Below are 9370 nucleotides of genomic sequence, written 5' to 3'. Positions count from 1 at the left end.
CATTATTTCTCCTCCAAACACGACGAGTTGAGTTTTTACCAAAAAGTTCGATTTTGGTTTCATCTGACCATATGACATTCTCCCAATCCTCTTCTGGATCATCCAAATGCCCTCTAGCAAACTTCAGACGGGCCTGGACATGTACTGGCTTAAGCAGGGGGACACGTCTGGAACTGCAGGATTTAAGTCCCTGGCGGCGTAGTGTGTTACTGATGGTAGCCTCTGTTACTTTGGTCCCAGCTCTCTGCAGGTCATTCACTAGGTCCCCCCGTGTGGTTCTGGGATTTTTGCTCACCGTTCTTGTGATGATTTTGACCCCACGGGGTGAGATCTTGCGTGGAGCCCCAGATCGAGGGAGATTAGCAGTGGTCTTGTATGTCTTCCATTTTCTAATAATTGCTCCCACAGTTGATTTCTTCACACCAAGCTGCTTACCTATTGCAGATTCAGTTTTCCCAGCCTGGTGCAGGTCTACATTTTTGTCTCTGGTCTCCTTTGACAGCTCTTTGGTCTTGGCCATAGTGGAGTTTGGAGTATGACTGTTTGAGGTTGTGGACAGGTGTCTTTTATACTGATAACGAGTTCAAAAAGGTGCCATTAATACAGGTAACGAGTGGAGGACAGAGGAGCCTCTTAAAGAAGAAGTTACAGGTCTGTGAGAGCCAGAAATCTTGCTTGTTTGTAGGTGACCAAATACTTATTTTACTGAGGAATTTACCAATTAATTCATTAAAAATCCTACAATGTGATTTCCTGGATTTCTTTTTCTCATTTTGTCTCTCATAGTTGAAGTGTACCTATGATGAAAATTACAGGCCTCTCTCATCTTTTTAAATGGGAGAACTTGCACAATTGGTGGCTGACTAAATACTTTTTTGCCCCACTGTATATATATATATATATATATACAGTATCTCACAAAAGTGAGTACACCCCTCACATTTTTGTAAATATGTTATTATATCTTTTCATGGGACAACACTGAAGATATGACACTTTGATACAATGTAAAGTAGTCAGTGTACAGCTTGTATAACAGTGTAAATTTGCTGTGTCCTCAAAATAACTCAACACACAGCCTTTAATGTCTAAACCGCTGGCAACAAAAGTGAGTACACCCCTAAGTGAAAATGGCCAAATTGTGCCTAATTAGCCATTTTTCCTCCCCAGTGTCATGTGACTCGTTAGTGTTACAAGGTCTCAGGCGTGAATGGGGAGCAGGTGTGTTAAATGTTGTGTTATCACTCTGACACTCTCTCATACTGGTCACTGGAAGTTCAACATGGCACCTCATGGCAAAGAACTCTCTGAGGATCTGAAAAAAGAATGGTTGCTCTACATAAAGATGGCCTTAGGCTATAAGAAGATTGCCAACACCTTGAAACTGAGCTGCAGCACGGTGGGCAAGACCATACAGCGGTTTAACAGGACAGGTTCCACTCAGAACAGGCCTCGCCATGGTCCACTAAAGAAGTTGAGTGCACGTGCTCAGCGTCATATCCAGAGGTTTTCTCTTGAAAATAGACGTATGACTGCTGCCAGCATTGCTGCAGAGGTTAAAGGGGTGGGGGATCAGTCTGTCAGTGCTCAGACCATACACCACACACTGTATCAAATTGGTCTGCATGGCTGTTGTCCCAGAAAGAAGCCTCTTCTAAAGATGATGCACAAGAAAGCCTGCAAACAGTTTGTTGAAGACAAGCAGACTAAGGACACAGATTAGTGGAACCATGTCCTGTGGTCTGATGAGACCACGATAAACTTATTTGGTTCAGATGGTGTCAAGCGTGTGTGACGGCGACCATGTGAGGAGTACGAAGACCAGTGTGTCTTGCCTACAGTCAAGCATGGTGGTGGGAGTGTCATTGGGGCTGCATGAGTGCTGCCGGCTGTAGGGAGCTTCAGTTCATTGAGGGAACCATGAATGCCAACATGTACTGTGACATACTGAAGCAGAGCATGATCCCCTCCCTTCAGAAACTGGGCCGCAGGGCAGTATTCCAACATGATAACGACCCCAAACACACCTCCAATATGACCACTGCCTTGTTAAAGAAACTGAGGGTAAAGGTGATGGACTGGCCAAGCATGTCTCCAGACCTAAACCCTATTGAGCATCTGTGGGGCATCCTCAAACAGAAGGTGGAGGAGCGCAAGGTCTCTAACATCCACTAGCGGAAGAGGATTCCAGTGGCAACCTGTGAAGCTCTAGTGAACTCTATACCCAAGAGAGTTAAGGCAGTTCTGGAAAATAATGGTGGCCACACAAAATATTGACACTTTGGGCACAATTTGGTCATTTTCACTTAGGGGTGTACTCACTTTTGTCGCCAGCGGTTTAGACATTAAAGGCTATTCGTTGAGTTATTTTGAGGGCACAGCAAATTTACACTGTTATACAAGCTGTACACTGACTACTTTACATTGTATCAAAGTATCATATCTTCAGTGTTGTCCCATGAAAAGATATAATACAATATTTACAAAAATGTGAGGGGTGTACTAATATATATATATATATATATATATTTCACTCTCTAATGCCGGTTTATTTCTATTTTGAGATGTTTATATATTAGAATTGTTTATTTCTACTTTTTAATTTTTAACTTATGCAATGCCTTGTTGTTTTTTTTTCCAGTTTGAGATTAATAAAGTACTTATCTTACCTTATCTTACCATCCAATATACTATATCATTAGGTGTTTAAAATGTATAATAGGCTGCTAAGGGTGACAGAATGTTATAAAATGAAATGCTATGGGATGTTGTTTCAAATCTACAACATAGTGTACGTATCCTGATGGGTGGGGGACAGTGCCACACACACACACACACCCCTCTGCAGTAGACAAGGACTCCAAAAAGGCCTCCGACAGACGTGTGTGTGGTGTGTGATGATCCTGTTAGTGTGTCAGAGCATCATTTCTCCTGCTGTCTGACCTCAGAGGGGCTCAGTCACCGCTCTGTGGTGACACAAAGTTTAACTCCCCCTCAGAAAGGGGGGAGTCAGCCCCAGACAGAGCAGGAGCATGTTCCACCCACCCTGTCATTTTCTTTTGTCACAAACCAAAGACCTCCTCCTAATGGGACCTCATTTTCTTTTCCGTGTTTGTTTTAAGAAATTGCCTCTATTACCCCCAAATGGAAGCAGGGTGTGTGCACAGTCAGATCCCCATCATCTGTGTGACGCAGTGCCACGGTGCTGAGCGCACTGAGCCTGCCACACTGACCCAGAGAGCAGAGAGGGGGTGGCAGAGTCTTTATCCTGTCTGGTTTGTCAAAATAGAACTCAAATGAAAGGGTTTTGGTTCAAAGAAAACCCCCTAACCTTTATTGAAACAGCGTCGTCTACCACAGCAGACAGAGGGCACGCCATAGCAAGACTTGACGTGATGACCAGACACAAGAGAAATAGAAAAACAGTTCAAACAGAAACCGCTCCCTCTTTGTTTTACTTCATTTGGTGTGACGGTACACTAAATCATGTCTATTTGAAACTATTCCATTATGTTAAATACACACAAGTATTTTATGTCAAATGAACATGACATTTTTATGTTCATTTGAATATTTCCTTTAATGTTAGGTATATCATTTACCCTATGTTTAACCAACATTACTTTTTAATGTTCATTTTAGCCTTTTAATATTGGAGGCTGGTTCCAGTCCCACTGCAGTCAGCATGTCGTTGTGTCCCTGGGCAAGACACTTTACAACCAAAATTGCTCCTGCGGGGATTGTCCACAGTATAGAATGTATGCAAGTCGCTTTGGATAAAAGCGTCTCACAAGTGACATGTAATGTGTTACGCCCCACCCTAAAGGTGGCAAAATACAACACATAAGACACCTTTAAAATCATCAAATCCTTAGGAATTATTACAATCAACATGAACGTGAAATGTTCAAATTTACATCCTAGGATGAGAGACTGAGCAACAGCAGTCCCCATGCGCAGAGGCCTCTCCCTTCAATGAACTGGAGCTTTTAACCTCTTCCTCCAGGTGCACCTTGTCTGAACTTCGTTGCAGCAACGCAGCACACCTGGGTTAGAGAAACGAGAGGGAAAAGTAACAGGGAATACATACCGGCGTAACCAACATGAATGTTTGTTTAAACTACATGCAATGGTGTTCTGTGTTTTACAAGCACATTTGGTCAGTTTTCATTACTTTGAAGCCTCTTTGTTGTCTGATCTGCTCGTGTCTGACCTGATGTATCCGTTTTAAATTAAAAGCCCTCTAGCTTTTCAGTGTAGTCAAGCTATTAAACAAAAACAGGGCTGTTCACATAATTTTGGTTATATACCATCTGGTGTTTCAATAAATAAATATTTTATAGCCCAACTATTACTTTGTAGAGAGCTTAAACACAATTGCCATAGAAAACAATAACATACATTTTTTACGCACCATGGAGTCCAAATGTCATCCTTTAAGAAATCAAATAAAATGTTAAATGTTTTTGCCTTTTTTTTCTGCTTTTCATGTTGTCCATTAAAGTGCCATATTGTTCAAGTTCAATCACAAAACGATTAAAGTAGGTTTTTGAGTGGACCATTTTGATCTGCGAATAACATATTTGCCAATAATAATTAGAAGCTGTATAATCGGCTGCAGAGCAAGCTGCTGACGTATGTGCTCAGTGGGCGGAGTAATAGAGATTAAGGTACATTTTTCTTATTTCTTAACATGACTGAGACTTATAGAATGTACATCCCTCAAGATTAAAATAGTTCTACATGGTTGATTGATATTTAGATGGAAAGATTAATAAATTGTGTCTCATATATTAACTCTATATTTGTAAATTGAACAACCCCACTTTCCCCTTTTTTCAGTGTAGCATGTATCGCTAATTGTTTTCCATCTATAATTAAAGAGGCCCTATTATGCTATTTGGGGTTTTCCCTTCCTTGTTGTGTGTTTTATAGTTTTTTTGCACGTAAATGGTCTGTAAAGGCTAAGATCCAAAAGTTCGAGCCACACCCTCTGCCTGAAACGCCTCCATTGGACTCCTTTGTTTACTTCCATGACATAGTGACTTCACTATGTAAAACTTGCACTTCTATTAGCTAGTGCTCCAACGCTTTGTACATCATAGGTTAAGAGGCGGGACATCTCTTAGCAGTTGACCAATAACAACAGAGCCAGCCAGCTGCTGTGGTGGCGAAGTCCGTAGGGAACAGGTAGGTCACCGGTTCAATTCCCCAAAAGACCAATTGCTACCGATGTGTCCATAAGCAAGGCACCGCTTCCTACACTGCTGCCCAGGCGCTGTACACATGGCAGCCCACTGCTCCTAACACTAGGATGGGTCAAATGCAGAATGTACATTTACCCTCTGTTGGACCATTAAGGGTTCCTTCTTCCTCTTCTTCTTCTCTCTAACCAGACAGAACAGAACGGGTTCTGGTTTCAGACAGAGGGTGAAGAAATAATGTTGCAGCGCAGGCAGTATGAGAAAAATAAAGAGCTTGTTGAACATTAAAGCATGGAGACATGTCACAGTAGAAGCACACAATACAAATATGAACCTGAAAAGGAGCAGAATATGGCCTCTTTAAAGGTCTCCTATTATGATATATTTGAACAATATATTGTAGGGCCAATTCTACAAAGCCTGTTTGTGAAGAGTTTTGCTCAAAATACCAAACAGATCACCCATTGTAGCATGACTCATACCCCTCTATTGCAGCCCTGTTCCTGAAGTGCTGATTCTGTGACTGTCGCTTTAAGTTAGAGCTGAGCTGAAGCTGGCCACGGCCCTTTGGAGCATCATGATCTCTCTGTCTGAAGAGAGAAGTTTCTACCGGAGAAACTCAGCTAAACGCTGCCGTGATTAAAGTCCATAATATGTCCCAAATCTTGAACAGCTCGTTTGTACCCCCGTTTTTAGAGATGTGGGTAAGGAGGAAACGAGAGAGTGTTGTATTTTCTGACACTTTTTGAGTCTCCTTACACACCGGGGACACATATTTAGCCTATGTATAAAAGACATCAAAGAGTGCATTTTGCATAATAGGGGCCTTTAAACAAAAATACCCAGTTCCAGTGAGCATGGAGTCTGCCACTAGAAAATAATATCCAAATTCAGTCAGCTGAGACCATCCCCTCAAGGCTTGTTATGCTTCACATCTGAGTGTGATTTCAGTGTTTTCTACATTTATATCTATATAATTATAAGGTGAAACATAAGGTTTTGAAACAAGCTGCAGTCTTATACACAAGTCTTGCTATCAATCTTACTTTTTGATGTTTTTTCATAAACAGTTTGAGCTGTTCACCCTTATGAATGTCCTTAGCGCCTTAATTAAAGTCAACGTTTCAGTTTTTGCAGTGTAATATTTTCTCCACCTTATCAGCACTGAAATCACCCGACCTGTTGTACACCTGTACTTCATTGGTTTCAGCTTGTCCTGATTCTATGTTAGTTTTTGTCTGATCTGTTTACCGTGTCGTTGTATGTCATAAAACATGTAGCAGTCATGTTTGAAACCAAATGTATTTTCAGTTAATTGTGCCTGTCTCCTTGTTCAACCTTGCTCCACTCCATCCTGCCACACACTGTTTCTGTGACTTATGATGCTCCTTCACTCCCTTTAAGTGTAGCCCCCCCCCCTCTTGTTAGTGCTCTTGGGGTATCTGTCATACTTGCATGTGTAATCGTCATCCATTTTTAGCAGCCTGACATCTTTTCCACTCATTAAACGATTAACCAACAGACTCCACGCCTGACGTCAGCCTGCAGGCCCCACACACTCTTGTGGTGTGTGAGGGGGTGTGTGTGCGTGTGTGTGTGTGTGTGTGTGTGTGTGTGTGTGTGTGTGTGTGTGTGTGTGTGTGTGTGTGTGTGTGTGTGTGTGTGTGTGTGTGTGTGTGTGTGTGTGTGTGTGTGTGTGTGTGTGTGTGTGTGTGTGTGTGTGTGTGTGTGTGTTGGAGACACTGCAGGGTCCTGGTAGCTCGGTCACTGCTGATTGGGTCGAGAGGATAAGAGTGTGTGAACTGTGTCCACATTCCGCGGCTGCAGCCTTTAAGAGGTTTTTTAATTTCATGAAGCGAGACATGGTAGGTGTTGAGACGGAGCTTCACACTCTGGGTGTCTTAAAGGATTAGCATGACACGACAAAGCAAAACAGCAATAAAGAAGGGAACGAGTCTGGTGTGTGTGTAAATGAGGGAGCAGGGCGGACTACTGTGTAGGGTTTTGTGAGTGTGTGTGCAAGAAGACGTAGAGGGAGGGGTTTTTTTTATGAAGGAAATATAAAAAATAAAGTTGAATTGTTTCTGGGCTGGGACATGGGCCAACCAGTTATTTAACCTTGTTTGTTTTGTGTCTTTACATTTTGTTTTTCTTTCTCTGCTACCCCTTATTTCCTTTTCCAGGGTGCCTTAGTAGGTTAATAATAGCTAATAAGACATAGATTAACAATAATTGATAAGAATTAATGCCTCAGTCAGTAGAAAATACCAATAACATAAGTTAACATTAATAAATATAATTTAAAAAATAAGAAAGTAAGCATTTTGATATATGAAAAGAAAAAAAGATCTATTATTATTATTATTATTATTAAAAGCATGGACAGAGGTGAACAGTAGTAATGTAATAATGCCAAATTAAAAAAATAGAGACAATAAAAATAGAATAACAAAACTAATGATAATACTAATTAACATATAAAAATAAATGTTTAATTTGTTTAGTTTTTTTAAACAAGGATTTGTTGTCTGGTGTGTGTTATTCTGGAAGGATTGCATTTGCATGGATCTAATGCTTTAATACACCATGTGACACTTTAGTAATGTCATGCCTTGATAACTGCTCCCAACTTTATTATTCAATTCTCTACCAAAATGTAATTGAATGTAATTCAATTCATGAATGACTGTCCTATTTTTAATTCAGCACAGCAAATAAGCGGCCCACGTCATCATCATTATTTTCCTCCATTACTTTTAACATTTCACAATAGATATTAATGTGGTGTCAGGACATGGGGGACTTCAGCCCTTATTGCAGCACCTCTGGGTGTTTCTGTATGTGTGTATCTTGTTCCCTTGTTTCTGTCCATCTAAGACCTAAGATAAAAAACTAACTATTTTGAAAGTAACATTACATGTAGAGTCCCCAGAGCTATAGGACACATAGAAAGCAGAGCCTTAGTGAAGATTTTTTACATTTTGGTCAAATGTTGTATTATTTTGCCCGCTGACAAACACTGAAACACAAGAGTGAAACACTTACAGTAATTGTATTGACACTGGGGAGAGATGTATAGCTATAGAATACAATACACAATATAAATGATCAACTATAATGGCAGACTATTAAACCTATATGAACATAGAATTACACTCTGTAGTTCTTTTTTTATAACTTACCATTTCTGATGACTGGTTCATTTAGATGTTATCTGACACACTGACCTGTCTGAAGACTTATTATTTTGCCGGACCGCTGACCTGAGATGTCTGTCTCTGTGCAACAAGCATTTATATTCACACGTAAGATAAGGTTAAAGGATTTCAAAAGACGCTCATTATGTCTTAGTCCCTGACCCTAACGCCAGATGTGTGTCTGCAGGAGGTGGGACCAACGCACTGTGGCTCTCAGCAGCACATTTAGTGGACATGGGGAGCCACCTGTTGGAACATGAAGGGAACAGAGAGTTATAGCATGTGTTTACTTTGCATTTAAAACACCAGAGCATCATCAGTCACTGGCTTCTGTCCCTGTCATCAGCCTGCTGGTCAGCATCCAGGGTTGGGAAGGTTACTTTAAAAATGTATTCTGTTACAACAACTGGTTACATGTACGAAAAGGGAATCAACCCAATCTAATATCGAAATATAAAAGTAATGTAACCTGATTACATCCCACCACTTTTGGATTACTTCAATATAAAATGGATTGCAAATAAATACCAAAAGAAATCTGGCATAGATCATGTTTTCATTTTTCTGAGATAATGTATTTGTATGCATGGTCCTTTTTCAAATACATATATAAATAATAATAAGACAACAGAACAATGTGACCTTAGAAAAGAAAACACCAAGACATTTAATATCAGAGAGGTGTCTTCTTTATTCCACAAACCTGAATATGCTCTTTTTAGTTTAAAACAGGATCAAAATCAGATGCTGCATTTAAATACGTGTTTTAATGCGCAAGCATGTGCTTTGTAATGTACCTGTATTCTATTCTAAAATGTAATGTAACATGGTAATCCTTCTAGTTATCCCCATTTTTTAAGAAATGTAACAGTAATCTGATAATGCATTTGTTTTTGTATCCTGATTTTGTTATCCCATTTCTTGTATTGCAAACCTGAGTAATACGAGGCAAATAAGCATCAATAATAA

This window comes from Eleginops maclovinus, chromosome 3 (assembly GCF_036324505.1).
Source record: "Eleginops maclovinus isolate JMC-PN-2008 ecotype Puerto Natales chromosome 3, JC_Emac_rtc_rv5, whole genome shotgun sequence".
Classification (NCBI taxonomy): domain Eukaryota; kingdom Metazoa; phylum Chordata; class Actinopteri; order Perciformes; family Eleginopidae; genus Eleginops; species Eleginops maclovinus.
The sequence above is the reverse complement of the archived record's forward strand: the minus strand, read 5'-3'. Positions refer to the sequence as shown.